The sequence below is a fragment of the Vicugna pacos genome, chromosome X (assembly GCF_048564905.1).
Source record: "Vicugna pacos chromosome X, VicPac4, whole genome shotgun sequence".
Classification (NCBI taxonomy): domain Eukaryota; kingdom Metazoa; phylum Chordata; class Mammalia; order Artiodactyla; family Camelidae; genus Vicugna; species Vicugna pacos.
In genome coordinates this window covers 55,635,417-55,651,335 of record NC_133023.1, presented here as the reverse complement: position 1 = coordinate 55,651,335, position 15,919 = coordinate 55,635,417, and the positions used below count along the sequence as shown (strand labels likewise).

Here is a 15,919-nt window from a genome sequence, read left to right as displayed (position 1 = left end):
ACACCCTGTGAGACCCCCATTCTAGGGCTGCCCCTAGGACTGGATGGACAACTCCCCTCAACCAGATGGCCAGCCGAGTCCCCAGGAGAAGGCAAAGGCAACCCTCTGGGCCCGAGCACAGCAGACTTTCAGCAAGACATCAGTCTATTTGTGGTTGTCTTATTGTAAACTTGAGTTAAACTTGGCAAAAACTTTCCCTTCCTTCCCACTGGCCTGAACAGTAGATGAGGGCCTCCCAGACAGGTACAGAGGGAAAACCACAGGCTTCTTTGTGAGGAGGGATGCTGAGAAGGAAGAGGCGGGGACACTATCAAGACAGAGGGAGGAGGTCAAGGAAGGTATCCCCTGGCCCTAGTGTCTGTGGCCTGATCTGAAGCGGCAGTGGCAGGTGCTTCCCAGTGACCACGGGGTAAGCAGAAGGGAAAAGAGTTGGTGGGGGCAAATGGGACGAAAGAAGTTGCATCCACGTTGCTCCTGCCCTGCCTGAGATGGCAGGCTAGGAAAAGTTGTCTCCAGATCCCGTCTCCCGGATTTCCACACTGTCAGCATCCAGAAAGGGGTCGTTGAGGGGAACTATGCCAGCACCCTCAAGTCCTCCTCTGGAGAGGGACTGGGGGCGAAGCAGGGCACGCCCAGGGTAGGAGGGCAACAAGCTCAAAGCTGGCACGTGGTGCGGTGAGGAGAGCTCCCTGCCGGGGCTGGGGCGGGAGATGGGGGCAGGGCATTACACAGCAAGAAACAGATTCATCTGGATCATTCGGTGCATGCAGCATAGGAGGTAGAGCCAGGAGAGGTGTAGGTGTACCGTGCGGGGTGCGGGCGGCTGGGGGAGATGAAGGTTTGAATAACAAAGGAGGCTCGGAAAGGCTAAGCCCTGCATGGTTCCAGGTCTCTGCCTACTGGATGCAGACAGAAAGCACAGTCCTAGCAATAAACTTCAGTCCACGGCACGTTGCTCACTTCCCTGACGCTCCAGCTCCCCTCCAGAGGATACATGGGCTTGCTGGCGAAGAGGCCGGCCCCTGCCAGCTCGGGGAGCTCTGACTTATGCAATTCAGGCTGGCGCGGGAGCAGGAGAGCGGGGAGTTCACCGGCATCTCCCTCGGGCTCTCTCCCCGCCCCCTGCCAGCCCCTGAAAGTCACGCCAAGGGTCAGGGGCCCCCGCGCGGCTGCAGCTGGGGAGGCCCTGGCTGCAGGGGCCCCGGAAAAAAGGAGGGAAGGGAAGAGAGTACCTGTTGCTGAATGCATCCTGCTTTGGCTCTTACTCCTCGGTTGCTTGTGGTGAGAGTTGCCCATCATTCTGTTCTGGACTGGCAGCCGCCCCGTGGCTGCCGCCGCCGCCTCCTCCTCCTCCTCCTCCTTTTCCTCCTCCTCCTCCCCCTCCTCCCTCCCTCCTCCTCCTCTGCCTGTGCTCCTCCCCAGGTGCTTACATCACCTCAGCTTTGCTTCTCACACACATAGCTCATCCAAATCCCACTTGTGCCCCTGACACACAATTGTCCAGACCTGACCCTCTCACTTGGACTAGAGCCTGCTAGGAGCTTCTCCCAACCTCTCTCTCCCCCTCTCTCCCTCTCTCTCCCTCCCTCTCTCCCTCCCTTCCTCTCTCTCTCTCCCCCTCCCTTCCCCCTCCCCCTTGCTTAGTGCTCTACTCAGGTTGAGCAGCCCAGGTTCCAGGAGACCCCTAGCAAGCCCCGAGTGTGGCCCCCGCCGCATCTGCCTCTGCAGCCAGGGCCAGCACGGGCGCCCTTGGGGACCTGTCTCGCCAGCTCTCACCGTCCCTGGCTGCTTCTGTTCCTAGTGCTGTCATTTCTGCTGCCGCTAGCTCGCGGCTCCGTCTGCAGAAGCTCACAGGAGCGAGGGAGGCCAATAACAGAGTATAATCCGGGAGTGTGACAGGGACCAGTGAAGGAATGTGCTCCCCAGGAATTCTAAGTGACACAGCACCCTGCTCTGCTGGGAGATGGATCCAGTTCTGTAAGTGACAGCTGCCAATGGACTCTGGGCTCCAGTCCTGCCCGAGACCTGGGGAAATCTGGGCAGAGCACAAGGCTGCCACTGCAGACTGGGAGCGAACATAGCCAGATGCCTCTTGCATGCCCAATGCAGCCACTAGGCGTACCTGCCTCCTTGTCAGACACACCTGAAGTCTCACTCCACTCTCCCTTCCCTTGCCTGCCTTGTCTTCCCAGGGAAGGGCAGCGCTGGCAGCCCAGAGATGCACAGACTGGAACCGGGACCCTTGGCAGCCAATGAGAAGGCTCCTTCCATGAGTCCGACTGTAAATCCTTTCTCCCTTTCTCTCTCTCTCTCTCTCTCTCTCCCCCCCCTCCCTTTCTTTCTCTCTCTCTCTCCCTTTCCCTCTCTCTCTCTCTCACACACACACAGCTGCTCACTGCAAGTGCTGCAGCCTTGTGGGATAAATGACACAGGGCAGGTTGTGCTGGCTTGGCAGCTCATTTCAACCCCAACAGCCTGGCAGCCAGGAAGGGCCATGGCTCCTGGAATCAACTCTGCCAGAGCCAGACAGCCCTGAGTGACTTCACTTACTTAGCGGAGTTGTGGTACTGCCCAAAGCTGATGTCATCAGACTCATGCTCACAGAGACAGGGGGCCTGTTGGTCACAGTCACAGAGCACTGTGGGTGCAGGTCCAGCTAGAGCCTCAGCCTGGCAGACTTTGGGCACTGCGCCACCGAGAAAGCAGAGCTTTCTGACTTGGGGGCAAGACGTCCAAAGAAGGATCCACTGTTCATCCATCCATCTATCCATCCATTCATCCACCCACTCTTCTATTCAGTCACTGAGTCATTCTTTCAACAGTTCCCAGCGATCTGCTCTGGCAGGCAGGCCTTGTGCTAAGTGTTGGGGACACAGAGGCATAAGTCACTATCTAGGAGGGGTGACCCAAGTGTCAACAGACCATGACAGTACAGTGTGATCACTGCTATATCAGGAAAAGGATCCACATGTTGTGAGAGCAGCGAAGAGAAATTTCTTCAGTCTGGAAGAATTGAAGATACCTTCCCAAAGGAGGTGACTCTTGGACTGGGTCAAGAAGGATCAAGAAGACTTGGACAGATCCAGCAAGGAAATTGGTAGATTGTTAAGTATTTGGAATAGTACCCATGCCAGGAACCTCTCCTGCCAGGCCCCCAGCTGTCAAGGGTCTCTTCAGTTTTCTTCATCAATGCCATACACATCCCTTAAGCTCCACCTCTGTGCCAGACAGAGGCTACAGAGGGAGGTAGACACTGACTTCAAGGCTCCCCAGCCTCATGGGGGAGACAGATCATTATACTGAGAAGTCACAGGATGGTGTGATCCTTGCTTGGGTTTTGCAGCTCACTGTAGAATGTGTCAGGAGGCCTCCATGGGGATCAACCAGAGGTCAGAAAAGAGGTCTTGGAAAACAGAGGTCCCAGAGAAAGTGTGAAGGACCAAGAGTGCAGCATCTTGGGAAAATAGACTTATGAATATGAGAAAAATCTTAAGGATGTATGAACATAGCAAAAACTTTGAAAGTGAGGTTTGGGGACAGTTTGGTCCCTGCCCTCTTGTCCACTTGTGATGGGTCCTAGATATGAGTCTTGGTGCATTTAAGGTTGTAAACATGGACTGAAAAAAGCTTAGAGAAGCAGGAAGAGATAGAACCTTGGTATCTTGAGATGGTCCTAAAATGCATGGGATACCCTGAAAGTCAAAACCGAATCGAACTCAACTGGGCTCTGCACCTGGGACACCAGATTATATTCTCAGGGACGAGGTGAAGGAACTTGAATAGGAAGAGGCATGTTTTGGAAGTGTTTGGGGAGCAAGGGGATGGGATGGAAGTGACTGCTGAGGAATGAGTGAACGATAAACTGAACACATCTATGTACCCACTACCCAGGTCAAGAAGTTAAGCCTGACCAAGACTACAAAAGCCCTCCTAAAAGCAGTTTTTAAATCATCACTGCAGATCTCCTGATAATAGCTTTGTCGGGTAGATATTATTAGTTCATTCCATGTTATAGATACCGAAATGGAGGCTAAGAGAGGGGAGGCAGCTTGGCTAGGGTCTCCATTGGCCTCTCCACTGGGCCTCTCCACATGCTCAAGTTGTTTCCAGAGGAGAAAAGCCAACAGAACAGAACAGAACAGCAGACACAGAGACCCCTCCTTTCTCCCTGTGTCTCTCAATTTTATCATACCTCTCCCTCCTCTTCTATTTTAAAAAAGTTACTGAAGTGTAGTTGATTTATAATGTTAGTTTCAGGTGTACAGCAAAGTGATTCAGTTATACATACATACATACATATATATATTGTTTTCAGATTCTTTTCCATTATAGGTTATTACAAGATACTGAATATAGTTCCCTTGCTATGCAGTAGGTCCTTGTTGTTTATTTTATACATAGTAATGTCTGTCTGTTAATCCCTACCTCCTCTTCTTGTCTGAGTTTCTCATATGGGGAGAATGCAGCCCGTGCTCTACATCCTCACCTCCTCCCTACTGTAGCCCCAGCCAATCCTACCCACTACCACAGCTTCCCTCACCCAGTCACCAGTCTCCCTGTGGCCACAGCTAGTAGATTATTTAGCATCTTTTCTCATTGGACCTCCCTGCTCTGTTTGCCAGTGGGGGTGGTCATATACTCCCTCTTCACCAAATTAACCCAACTAGTACCTGGGATAGCCAGGATTTGAATCCCTGTCAGTTTGTCTCCAAATTCAGGGCCATTGCCACCATATCCCTCTTTATCATCTAAAGGGGATGGGAAATGCCTTTAGGCATCTTTACCGCTTTCCTCTCCGCCCCCTATCCTTTCACTGAGTCCTGTAAGTTGTTCTTTAGAACTGTCTCATATCCGAGCACTTCTCAGTGTCACCCTCAGTGTCACTTCCTTCACCCGGGCCCCAGCCACCATTAGCCCCCTACGTTGGAACATCCTCTTCATTGGGTTCCCTATTTCTACCCCAGCATCTTAGAATCTATTCTTCACTCAACAGCCAGAGTGGGGTTTTACAAACATAAACCAAATCTCTTGGAACCTTCCAATGATCTGTTGTCTAAAGTGTCAAGTCCATGATCTTTAGCCAATACTCAGAATCCAACCCATCTGACTTCATCACCTTCTCTCCCTTTGTTCCCTGAAACAAACCCCTCTACCCATTCAATCTATGGGCTACTCATATTCTTTACCTTGTCCTTGTCCTAGTCTTTTATCACTCCATGGTACAGCAACTCGGGAAAGGCTTTGGAGTCAGAGAAATCTGAATTCAAATTCTCACTCTGCCACTTCTACCCGTGTGATCTTGCAAAGTTACTTAACCTCCCCAGCCTTGATTTTCCTAATCCATATAATGGAGGATGAAAACATCTAACTTGCAGTCTACTGTGAGACTTCCATTAGCTGATGGGCATCAGGCACATAGTAGGCACTTGCTAAAAAGTGCTTCTCGTCCCCTTCTCACTGTCTCTCTCTCTCTCTCATGTTCCCAAATCCTACAGCCCCTCAAGCTTCAGCTCAACCTCACACTCCCATGGAAGCCCCCACCCTATCTACCCTTAGTCTGCAGGGATTACTCCCTCCTCTGAGTACCTTCAGCCCCAGCTGTATGAGCCATTCACTTGTCTCTAAACATAGATGTCCTAGAATTCTTAAGAAATCTTCCATGTGCTCATGAACATGTGCCCCGGCAGCTTGTGAGTTCCTTGAGAGATCGGTCAAACTTTGCATCTTCAAGTCTGCTCTGCACAGGGACAGGCACAGATGTCTTAGTGTTTGCTGGTGAATCAACCTGAACCAAGCTACCCTGCCCATGCAGTCCTTCCTTCCTCCTCTTCCTCCATGGCTCCTTTGCTCCCTGACAACGCCTCCAAAAGTTCCACATGCTTGGTTGTCATGTCCCCACCAACCTGAGAGTCTTCTGAGAATGTTCTCATCCTTTCTAACTTAGCAGGGAGGACCTCCAGGACCTCCGGGCGTGTGGTGCTAGTGACAGCTGTTCTGATGGTTCCAATGATGCAAGATCACTGCCTGTGGAAAGGTGCCAGGAAGATCAGCTACCCTTTGAGTTGAGCACTGTGCTGGGGCGGGGCTGGGGGAAGGGGGATGCAGTGGCTTTAGGAAGGGGTTAGACCCCTCATGGTGTCCTCATGTGGAGTTTTGGAGGGAAAAGGGCTTCTTTCCGGCACACATGCAGGCCAGTCCAGGCCCCTCACCCAACTTGTTGCCTTAGACACACCAGGAGAGGTGACTGAGAAGTCTGAGGCCTAGAATAAGCAAGTCTGGGGTCCATTTCCCCAAAGTGAAAGCGTTTAAGGCTCATTGTTGTCACCTCATCAGACATGCCCAGCTGTACTTGGGGCAGGGGGACAGGGTGGACAGGGTGATGCTATCTCCAGACTGTCCCTGGGAGCCCACAAGCTGGGACTAGAGCCAGTGTGTCACTTTAGTCATGTTCTCACTCACTCCCTTGAAACCACCCTGCAATGTGTGGGTTATTAGGTCCAGTTCTGCAGATGAGGAAGCGGAGATGGGGAAGGGAGGTGGGGCTGCTAAGTGGCACCGTCATCGGGACCGGAACCCAACCTGGGTCCTCCTCCCTCTGCTGGCCTGGCTGCCATGACCCGCACACACACTGACTTGCTGTGGGGAATCTCCAGGTGCAAGTTCCATAAGGAGAAGTGGATTTTTCCCCCCACCACCCTTTTCATAAATACTTAACTAGTCCTTTTCAAGGAGAAGCAGATTCTGATACACGGCTCTGACTCTGGCTCCAGCGAGCCCCTGGTGGTTCACTCAGCACTCTGTCCTAGGGACACTTTCCAAGTGCGCATCAGTTGCAGCTCCTCAAGCCTGAAGTTCCTACCTCTCTTCCAGCCCCAAATAAGAGCTGTCTGTTTCCTATTTCTTCTGCCATGAGTGAGCTTCCTTCCACTTCCATGTCTGCTTGTGAGAAGTCACACTCATCTCTCAAGACCCAGCCTCTTCCTCCTGGACGCTCTCTCTCAGCCTTGCAGGCAGAAGCAAATTCACCTCCGCGTGGCCATACCTTCTTCACGAATGTCAGGTCCACTGCGCATGCCTCCTTGTCCTGCTTCAGGCCTTTCCTCATCTTCCCAAAGGTAAACAGCCTCCTCCTTGTGCTTATGCCCACAGTACAATACAGTGTTTCCCGAAGTGTGCTACACACTTTGCTGGTAGATGTGAGGGAAATGGCACGAGAGGAGATTCTCAATATACGTGAAGGATCTTTTTTTAAGTTTAATAGTCATGTATTTATTTTAATACATATTAAATTCTAATAATGTTTAGAGGAAAAATCTAGTACATAAAATGTGTAATTTTCTGAGAACTCAAGGCTGAATTAAATGAGTTGGTTTAAAGAAAAATAATTCAGAAGCTGTAAAGCATATTAAACTACTTACACTTTCCTCCCAGGGCTGTTGTAAGAAGATCTGCAAACACTGCTTTGAGGGGGGCTTCTTTAGCCCTGGTCAGGCTCAACCTCTTGACCTGGGTAGTGGGTACACGGGTGTGTTTGCTTTGTCACCGCTCATCAATGTGAATATTTTTTGGTGTGTACTTGTGATGTGTGTGCTTTTTGGTGTGCATGTAAATTACCCATAACAATTTATTTTTGCAAAAGCAGCTGACACAATTTTAAAAACAGAATACTATATATAAAATGGATAAACAACAAGGATCTACTGTATAGCACAGGGAACTATATTCAATTTCTTGTAAGAACCAATAATGGAAAAGAATCTGAAAAAGAATAGATTTTTTATATACATGTTTAACTGAATCACTTTGCTGTACACCAGAAACTAACACCACATTTGTAAATGATCTATACATCAATAAAAAAGGTTTTTTAAAAACATTACCCTTTTTATTTTTTTGAGGGGGAGGTAATTAGGTTTATTTATTTACTTATTTATTTAAATGGAGGTACTGGGGATTGAACCCAGGACCTGGTGCGTGCTAAGCATGTGCACTACCACTGAGCTACACCCTCCCCCCTAAAAACTGATTTTTTAGAAAAGGAAAAGAACCCAGCCCCTCACTCAAGGGGAGTTGAATACTTTGTATTTAGGGCCCAAGTGACTAGAAGGGCGGTGATGCCATTAACATCCAAAAGAGAGGGGGGTAGTGTGGGTGTACAGCAAGGGGGTTTTGGGAAGGCAGGAGGCTGAGGATTTGTGATCTGGGGCATGTTTTCTCCTTTGGCTCCTGTCCCAGTAAGAAAGCCAGAGCACCTTCTGAGAGCTGGTGCTGACGAGTAGCAGGCCAAGGGGGTGGAACCAGCCTGGATCATAAATGAGCAGAAATCCCAGAGGCTAAGCAGAGAGGCCAGCACACAGGACAGAATGCTGGCTGGCTGCTTCATAACTTTGGGTGGGTCTTGGCCTCTCTCTGAGCCCCACTGAGTTTCCACCTGGGCAGTGAAACATACTGACCTAATCAGTCCGGAGGGTCTTCTCAGCTCTGACATTCAGAAAAGTGTCATCCTGGGCACTGATGTTTGTTAGTCAACGCGTGTGTTCTCGAATGATCTGAGCACTCATTCTGTTCTAGGCAATGTGTGTCCACAGGGGACACAAGAATGAGAGTCCCTAGCTGCTGCCCTTAGGGGTCTCTCAGGCTTTGGTTTTCCCCTATATACTTGCCACTGGGGATAGAGCAGCACCAGGTTCCGGAGTAGAAGGGTCTCTGGAGACTTGCAAAGGAAACCTCAGCTGGGGTTGAAGACGGACATGCCTCCAAAGGCTGGAAGGCCAGAGAAATGTGTGAAGGAGGCTGGGGGAGGCAGTAGGGGCTGGCGGAGAGCTGCAGTGTGCCCGCTGCCCACCCCAAGCCCGGCCCCCAACTCTCAACCTCCAATCGGGGAAACCTCTATGCTACACTGGCCCGACACAACCTATCTGTGGTCCAAAGGCTGCCAACAGTTTGCCAGTTTGCTTCCCACCGGTTTTGGCCTCCCAGTCCTTTTGAGCCGATATGCCAACATATGTATATTGATGTATCAATGATATTAATGTAATACTGTGCTAATCGATTTTATAAGTTATAAAACATAAACAAATATGGAAATTAAGATGTGATCAAAATGAATGTTAACAGGAATGCTAATATTTTCCTCCTGCACTCTGATAGATTATGCACCCACTTTGGAGTCCACAGGTTTAGTGACCTACCCTCCGCCTCACAGCCAAGGGATGGAAGAAGGCCAAAAGGAAGGGGTAACATGCGTTGTGCTCTCCAGTCTTTCAGACCTTGTTCTCAGTCCTCTGCATGCCTTAATCACTCATCCATTCAATAGATTTCATTGAGCCTATTATATCTAAGCCTTGTGCTGGGCACTGGGGTACAAAGAGATGGACAGGACACACACAAGGAGTTTACAATCCAGTCAGAGGAGATGGACAATAATTAAATACACAAATAGCCAAAGAAGGGCAAGCTTGTGAAAAGTACTATGAAGAAATCAACATCGCAATATGACAGCAAGCAATGGGGTGGGGGGAGCTAGCCTGGATCAGTGGTCAGGGAAGGTCTTCCTGAGCTAGGAATAGAGGATGACAAGGAGCCAGCAGAAGGAACAGAAAGTGGCAAGTCCTTGAGGTGAAAAGGATCTTGACGTTTTTGAGAAATGGAAAGAAGGCCTAGGTGTTTAGGGTTGAGGAGCTGGAGACAGGGGAGAGTGATAGATTTTATTTTAAGTACAATGGGAAACCATTAGACAGTTTTAAGCCAGGAAGTGACAAGATCTGATTTAAAAATTGAAAAGGCCACCACGTCTGCTATGTGGACAATGGACTGGAGGGGGTTCGAGTAGAAATGAGGAAGTCAGGAGGCTATCATACTGGTCCAGGCTAGAGATGATGGACCAGGATCAGGGCAATGGAAACAGCAAGAAGCAGGCAAGCATAAGATATATTTACAAATCTCGACCAGTCCTACTGTCCAGCACAAGGAACTATATTCAATACCTTGTAATGGCCTATAATGAAAAAGAATATGAAAAGGAATATATATGTATGAATGAATCACTATGTTGTACACCAGAAATTAACACAACATTGTAAATCAATTATACATCAGTAATAAATAAATAAATAAATAAATAAATAAATAAATAAATAAATAAAATGTAAAAAAAAAGGATATATTTAAACCTTGTGATGACCTTACAATAATGCCCTTGAAAGGCCGGTATTATCATCCTCACCACACATATGAGGAAACTGAGGCCAAGAGAAGTTAACTTGTCCAAGATCACACACTTTGTGAGTGGTAAAAGCAGGATTCACCCAGATCTGCCTGGCTACATTCCCATCCTTCTCAGAATTCTAATTCTGTTTCCTGCTCCAGGGACTCATTCACCAGGACAATACAGGGTCTTCCTGTTTTAATCCTGAAAATCACTGGACATCCTGAACAAAGAAAAGGGGATTAGAGGCTATTTGACCCAGCACTCAGCCACGGGTATATAAGTGATTAAAACAGTCCATCTGGCCCATTTTCTTAAACATGCTGAGTTCACCAGAGCCCAAAGTAAGGGAAAAACCATTCTTTCCTTTGGAGGGGGTGTGGACAGGCGGAGGGTGGTAATGGTATATTTGGAAAGAGAAAAATTAAAAGCTGCCAACTTGTGCCTTCAAGGAAAGCCCAGGGGCTCAGGCCAAGACAGGGGAAGTGACTTGCCAAATCCCTCACAGCCCCCAAAGTTATCTGTGTGAAAAAGAAGGCAGAATTGTTCCTGCCAAAGACATGAAGTCCTTTCCAGAGCACTTTGTTAGCAAAGCCTAGCATCCCTGTCACTATGCAAAACACGCTGGAATGTTGCCATGGCAACAGGCAGCTGGGCGCCTGAATCAGCTCAAGGGCTGCCTCAACAGAGAGGCCCAAGCCCGTGGGGGTACCTCCCAGAGGCGCAGGGTCGGGGGCTGAGAGGCAGTTTTGTGTATGTTGATGAGGAGCACTGAGCTCCCTTCCAGGTTACCAGGGTCCAAAGCCTGTGTCTTGGAGAAACACTTCCAGCTGGCACTTCTGCCTAACTTCCCCCAAACCCAGCAATCTAGGTTGGCATGACCTGACCTTTTTCCCTGGTTCTTTCTTGGCTGTGGGGTAGAGAGAAGAACAGACAGCGGTAGTGACATGGGGATAAAATGGGCGATGCCATTCTCCAAGTTAGGAGGCTCCGGAAGAGAAGCAGGTGCAGGGAAGGGGTAGAGAGCTCAGCTTGGCCACTGGGCCTGCACAGTACCTCTGGGCCCAGCTGTCTGGGAGGTGGTGGGGGTGCACAGTCTGGAGTTCAGGTCAGGGCTTGAGCTGGAAATGGAGCAGTCACTAGCTCTCAGGAGTATGTGGAGCCAAAGAGTAGGTGAGCCGGTCCAGTGTGAGTGGGGAGAATGGGAAGAGAAGGGAACACTGATGTTTATGTTTTGTGTCCTGACTTTTTGTGAATCTTCCTGGCTCTGCAGTGGCAGCCTTCCTGATGCATCAGTCCAACATTTAGGAAGGCCCCGCTGTGCAGACCAACGCGCTCCTGCAGCTGGGCAGACAAAGATGGTGCTGGCTCCTGTGCTTAAGGCCTTAGCAATCCTGGAGGGCAGCTGGCCCCCTTGACATGAAGATTTTCTGGAAGAGACACTTGATAATCCCAACAGGTCAGAAAGAATGAAAGGGCAGGCAGAGAAAGCCTTTAAATATTGGGAAGCTGTCAAGCCCATGGTGGCAGAAACAAGTTTTCCAAAATTCTGATTTTTCACTGGAAAGTTCACATTTTATCTTCGGTAACAAACACTGTCAGCTGTTTTCCTTGAAGTGACAGGCTCCCTCCATTCATTTTTGAGAAAATGTCTGCCAAGTACCTAAGTCTGAATTACCATAGTTTGTCTGTCAGTCATTCTTTCAAGTAAAAATGATGCTCCCAGAAAAGAGAGACCTGTTGAGTTCACAACTCAAATAATCGCACAAATGCTTTTCCTGGAGACGAACATCATCCCTCAGCGTTAGCACAAGTGCTTTATGCGTTCTTCCTGGTCCGTCACACAGAAAGTCGAAAAGACCTGAACTCAAGGATCGGGATTTAATGAAATTAACAATTTTTACCGCCTTATCAAAGCCATCCTTTCTTTCTTTAAAAAATTTTTTTATTGAAGTCTAGTTGGTTCACAATGTTGTGTTACTTTCTGGTGTTCAGCATAGTGTTTCAGTTACACACATACATACCTATATTCCTTTTCAGATTCTTTTTCATTATAGACTATTACAGATATTGAATATAGTTCCCTGCGCTATACAGTAGGACCTTATTGTTTATCTATTTTTATATATAGTAGTTTTAGTATAGTAGTTAGTAAGATTGACTTTCAAAAAAAACTGGGAGTGTGTGGTGGTGAAGTATACAATGACCGCTAGTACAGGTTGGTGGCACTGCCTTGATTCACACTAAGGTGCCAGCAGTTTTGCCCTTGGTGCAAACATCAACCTCGTGAAAAAGGCAAATAATGTCTTAGTATTATTTTGAAAATAGCTTTGACTCTGCACACTCTCTGAAAGGGTCTCAATAACTCCTTGGGGGAGGGTCTGTGGACAACATTTTAAGAACTGCTAGTTTAGAGGAATTCTTGCCCAGGTCCATGGAGGCACCTTAAGGACGGTGTGCTGCAGTATTATTTGCAATCACATGAAGTTGGTGGGACCAAGACTGCCAGTCTTATAGGAACAGAGAAGTAAAACGTGGCAGATGTGTGCTGTGTCAGGAGTGATAAACTAGATGTGTACACAGCAGCATGGAGAGACTTCAAAAACTGGGTGTTGAGGGAAAAAAGAAACAGAATATGGTCTATGGATCTGCACCACTTATGTAATTTAAAAGCATATATATATATATATATATATATATATATGACACTATATATTTTTCAAAGACACCCATACAGGCATACCTCATTTTTATTGTGTTTCGCAGAGAGCACCCTTTTTTTTTTTAATGCATTGAAGGTTTGTGGCAACCCTGAATTGTCTGATAATGATTAGCATTTTTAACCATATTTTTAAAAGGTGTTTTATTGTTTTTTTGTCAGAGTAAGCACATATGCATTTACTGGTTTTTTCTTTTTGTTTATTTTTGAGGGGGAGGGGATTAATTAGGTTTATTTATTTATTTATTTAACGGAGGTACTGAGGATTGAACCCAGGACCTCGCGCATGCTAGGTACGCACTCTACTGCTGAGCTGTACCCTCCCCCCAGCCATAAGGCATTTTTAAATTAAGGTACGTACATCTTTCTTCAGCCATGATACTATTGCACAGATAATAGTATCATGTCTAAAAAAAGTTATGTTTACCCTATGTATAGTGTGAACATAACTTTTCTATGCATTGAGAAACCAAAAAATTTGTGTGACTTGCTTTGTCGTGATATCTGCTTGATTGCATGGTTTATAACTGAACCCGCAACATCTCTGAGGTAGGTGTGTATTTCCAAGAACATACACCAACCCAGCAGAGAGGAGATGGGAGTGGGGATTGGTGGTGAAAGGGAAAAATAAAGTAAGACTAAAAAATTTTGTAAAGGACTTTGCAGGGATAGGTAGTAGCGTGCAGAGCAATATACTTAACTGTGCCCTTGACTGCAAATAAGGACAGAGTGAATGGGAGGCAGAAAACAGTCTGCTCTTTCAGGCACTCCGATGGTGAAAAGAAGGGGAGAATCACTGGAGAGAGGTCCCAAGAAAGAAGCCGGTGGGATATCTGAGTTTTGTCTTCTATCAGTCTACCCAACACACACTATCCTGAGTTACCACTGGCTTTCTGGTTCCTGAAGTTCACAGAATAAGGCCCAGAAAGTTAAGGGGGGCATGGAAGGAGCTTCCACTTGCTGGCTCCTATTTTCTCTAGGATGTAGGAGATGAGATCATGGCTAGAAGTAGGAGATGGCATGTAGTTGGGGCTTGAAGAGCCAGGGAAGATGTGAAGCAGCTGCCCTAGAGAGAAGTAAAAGTATTTCTAGGCAGCACTGAAGGCCCAGCTGGAGATGAGGAACCTTGGAGATGGATGGGAGAAAAAGTGCCTCGATTTTTCATTCATTTATTCAGCCAGTCGATTAGTCTACAACTATTCACTGGATGTATGTTATGAGCTGAGAACCTTGCAAGGTACTTGGGGTACCATAAGGAGCAAAACAGGCATAGTCCCTAACCTCCTGGACCTGTCAGCCTAGATATGTGTGTGTGGTGGGGGAGGGGTCGGTGTTAAGTAAGCACACAAATTCAAATAGAATTAAACCATGATAACCACAAGGAAAGAACAGGGTGCTGAGAGAGTTTGCTGGTGAGGCTGGATACAGTCTGGGAGGCCTGCTGGTATATAGAGATCTCCAGCCTCATTTTCAACAGCTGCATAGTATCTCACTCTAGGGTCCTTCCATCACTGACTTAGCCAGTCCCCTACTGTAGGGCATTTAGAATTTCTCCTCTTTCTCTCCATACAGTAACCAACATTTTGATGTACTTCTTTGTACACGAATCTTTGGGCACTCATTTTACTATTTCCTTAGCATGCGTTTCTAAAAGAAGAATTGCCAAGCCAATGCGTATATACAGTTTTAAGGCTTTTGAAATCTACTGCCAAAATTTCTTGTAGAAAGGTTGTACCGATTTACATGGGATAAAGTCTGCTTTGCAAAAGAAAAGATTAGAGGGGGAGGGTATAGCTCAGTGATAGAGTCCACACCTAGCACGCATGAGGCCCTGGGTTCAATCCCCAGTACCTTCACTAATTAAATAAATAAACCCAATTACCTCCCCCTCAAAAAAAAATAAATAAAAAGTTAACAGTAGTCAGGTCTAAGTGGTAAACATTCTGTAATGATTTTTTTAATGTTCTCCACTGAAATTTCCCCTCATTTCTCCACCTTCTAACCACTCTTGTGTGTATGCATATTACTTATTTTAAAATGTTTTTTGAACAGTTAATGCAGACACACTACATGCACATTCAGACTGTACAAAAGTGAATTCAGAGAAAAGTGAGCCCTGGCCCCTGCCCTTGAGCCCTGGCCCAGCTTCCTGGCCACCCTGTCGGAGGTGTTCTGCATATATATAAGAAACTAGACAGTAGCATCATATCACACATATTTTGGGCACTTTACACTTTTCATTTAACACAAAGAGCCACCTCATTTTAAAAGGCTGCATAGTATTCCATGGTTACTCAGGCCATGTCTACTCTTTCCAAAATTTTTCCCATTACAAACTTTTAAAAAACGTATTTAACAATGATAATAACAAAGGTGGAAAGGAAGAAAAAAGACCATCTACTGAGGTTAAAATATGCCTCCATTTGTTCAAGTTACATGCTGGGTGACAGGGACAAAGAGATAAATTTTTGTTAGAGTTTCCTGAAAAGAAAGCAGATTTTTTAGTCTCAAGGTTTGGAACACTTGTGCTTTTACTAAGCAATCAATTTGCTTTTATCTGTGAATCGCATAACTGCTCATGGCTCCCCTTTATGCTATCTGCCATGAAAGCTTAAAGCCAAATTTTGCGATTCACATTTATCAAGAAGGGACTTCTTCACCGGTTACCCTTGTTTTCCCCTTGCCGCATCTATCTCTCGTACATCTAATTTAGGCTTTCTCCAAGTACTGGATGTACGCCGTAAGCCACCTTAAATCCTCTTTGGAATAAGTCAAAGTATAAATCATTTTTTACAAAAATTGAGCTAATGCTTGGGTCTCTCTTCAACGGAGTCCTCCAGAGGGGAGGGCAAGATGCAGGCAGAAGATGCCGCAAGACAACAACAAAAACCTAATGAGAGGTCAATCGATTTCTGGGCAACATGCGTCAAAGCTGAGGTCTTCAGCTTCCAAACACGCCAAGAAATTGAGCGCTCGAGTTCCCATGGCAACTG

At 47.1% G+C, this 15,919-nt stretch overlaps 1 protein-coding gene across 2 annotated transcripts in view; it reads right to left on the bottom strand.

Moving 5' to 3' along the window:
- The window catches only part of NHSL2 (NHS like 2), a 275,555-nt gene that overhangs the window by 88,320 nt on the left and 171,316 nt on the right, over positions 1 to 15,919 (bottom strand). The window lies entirely within an intron of this gene.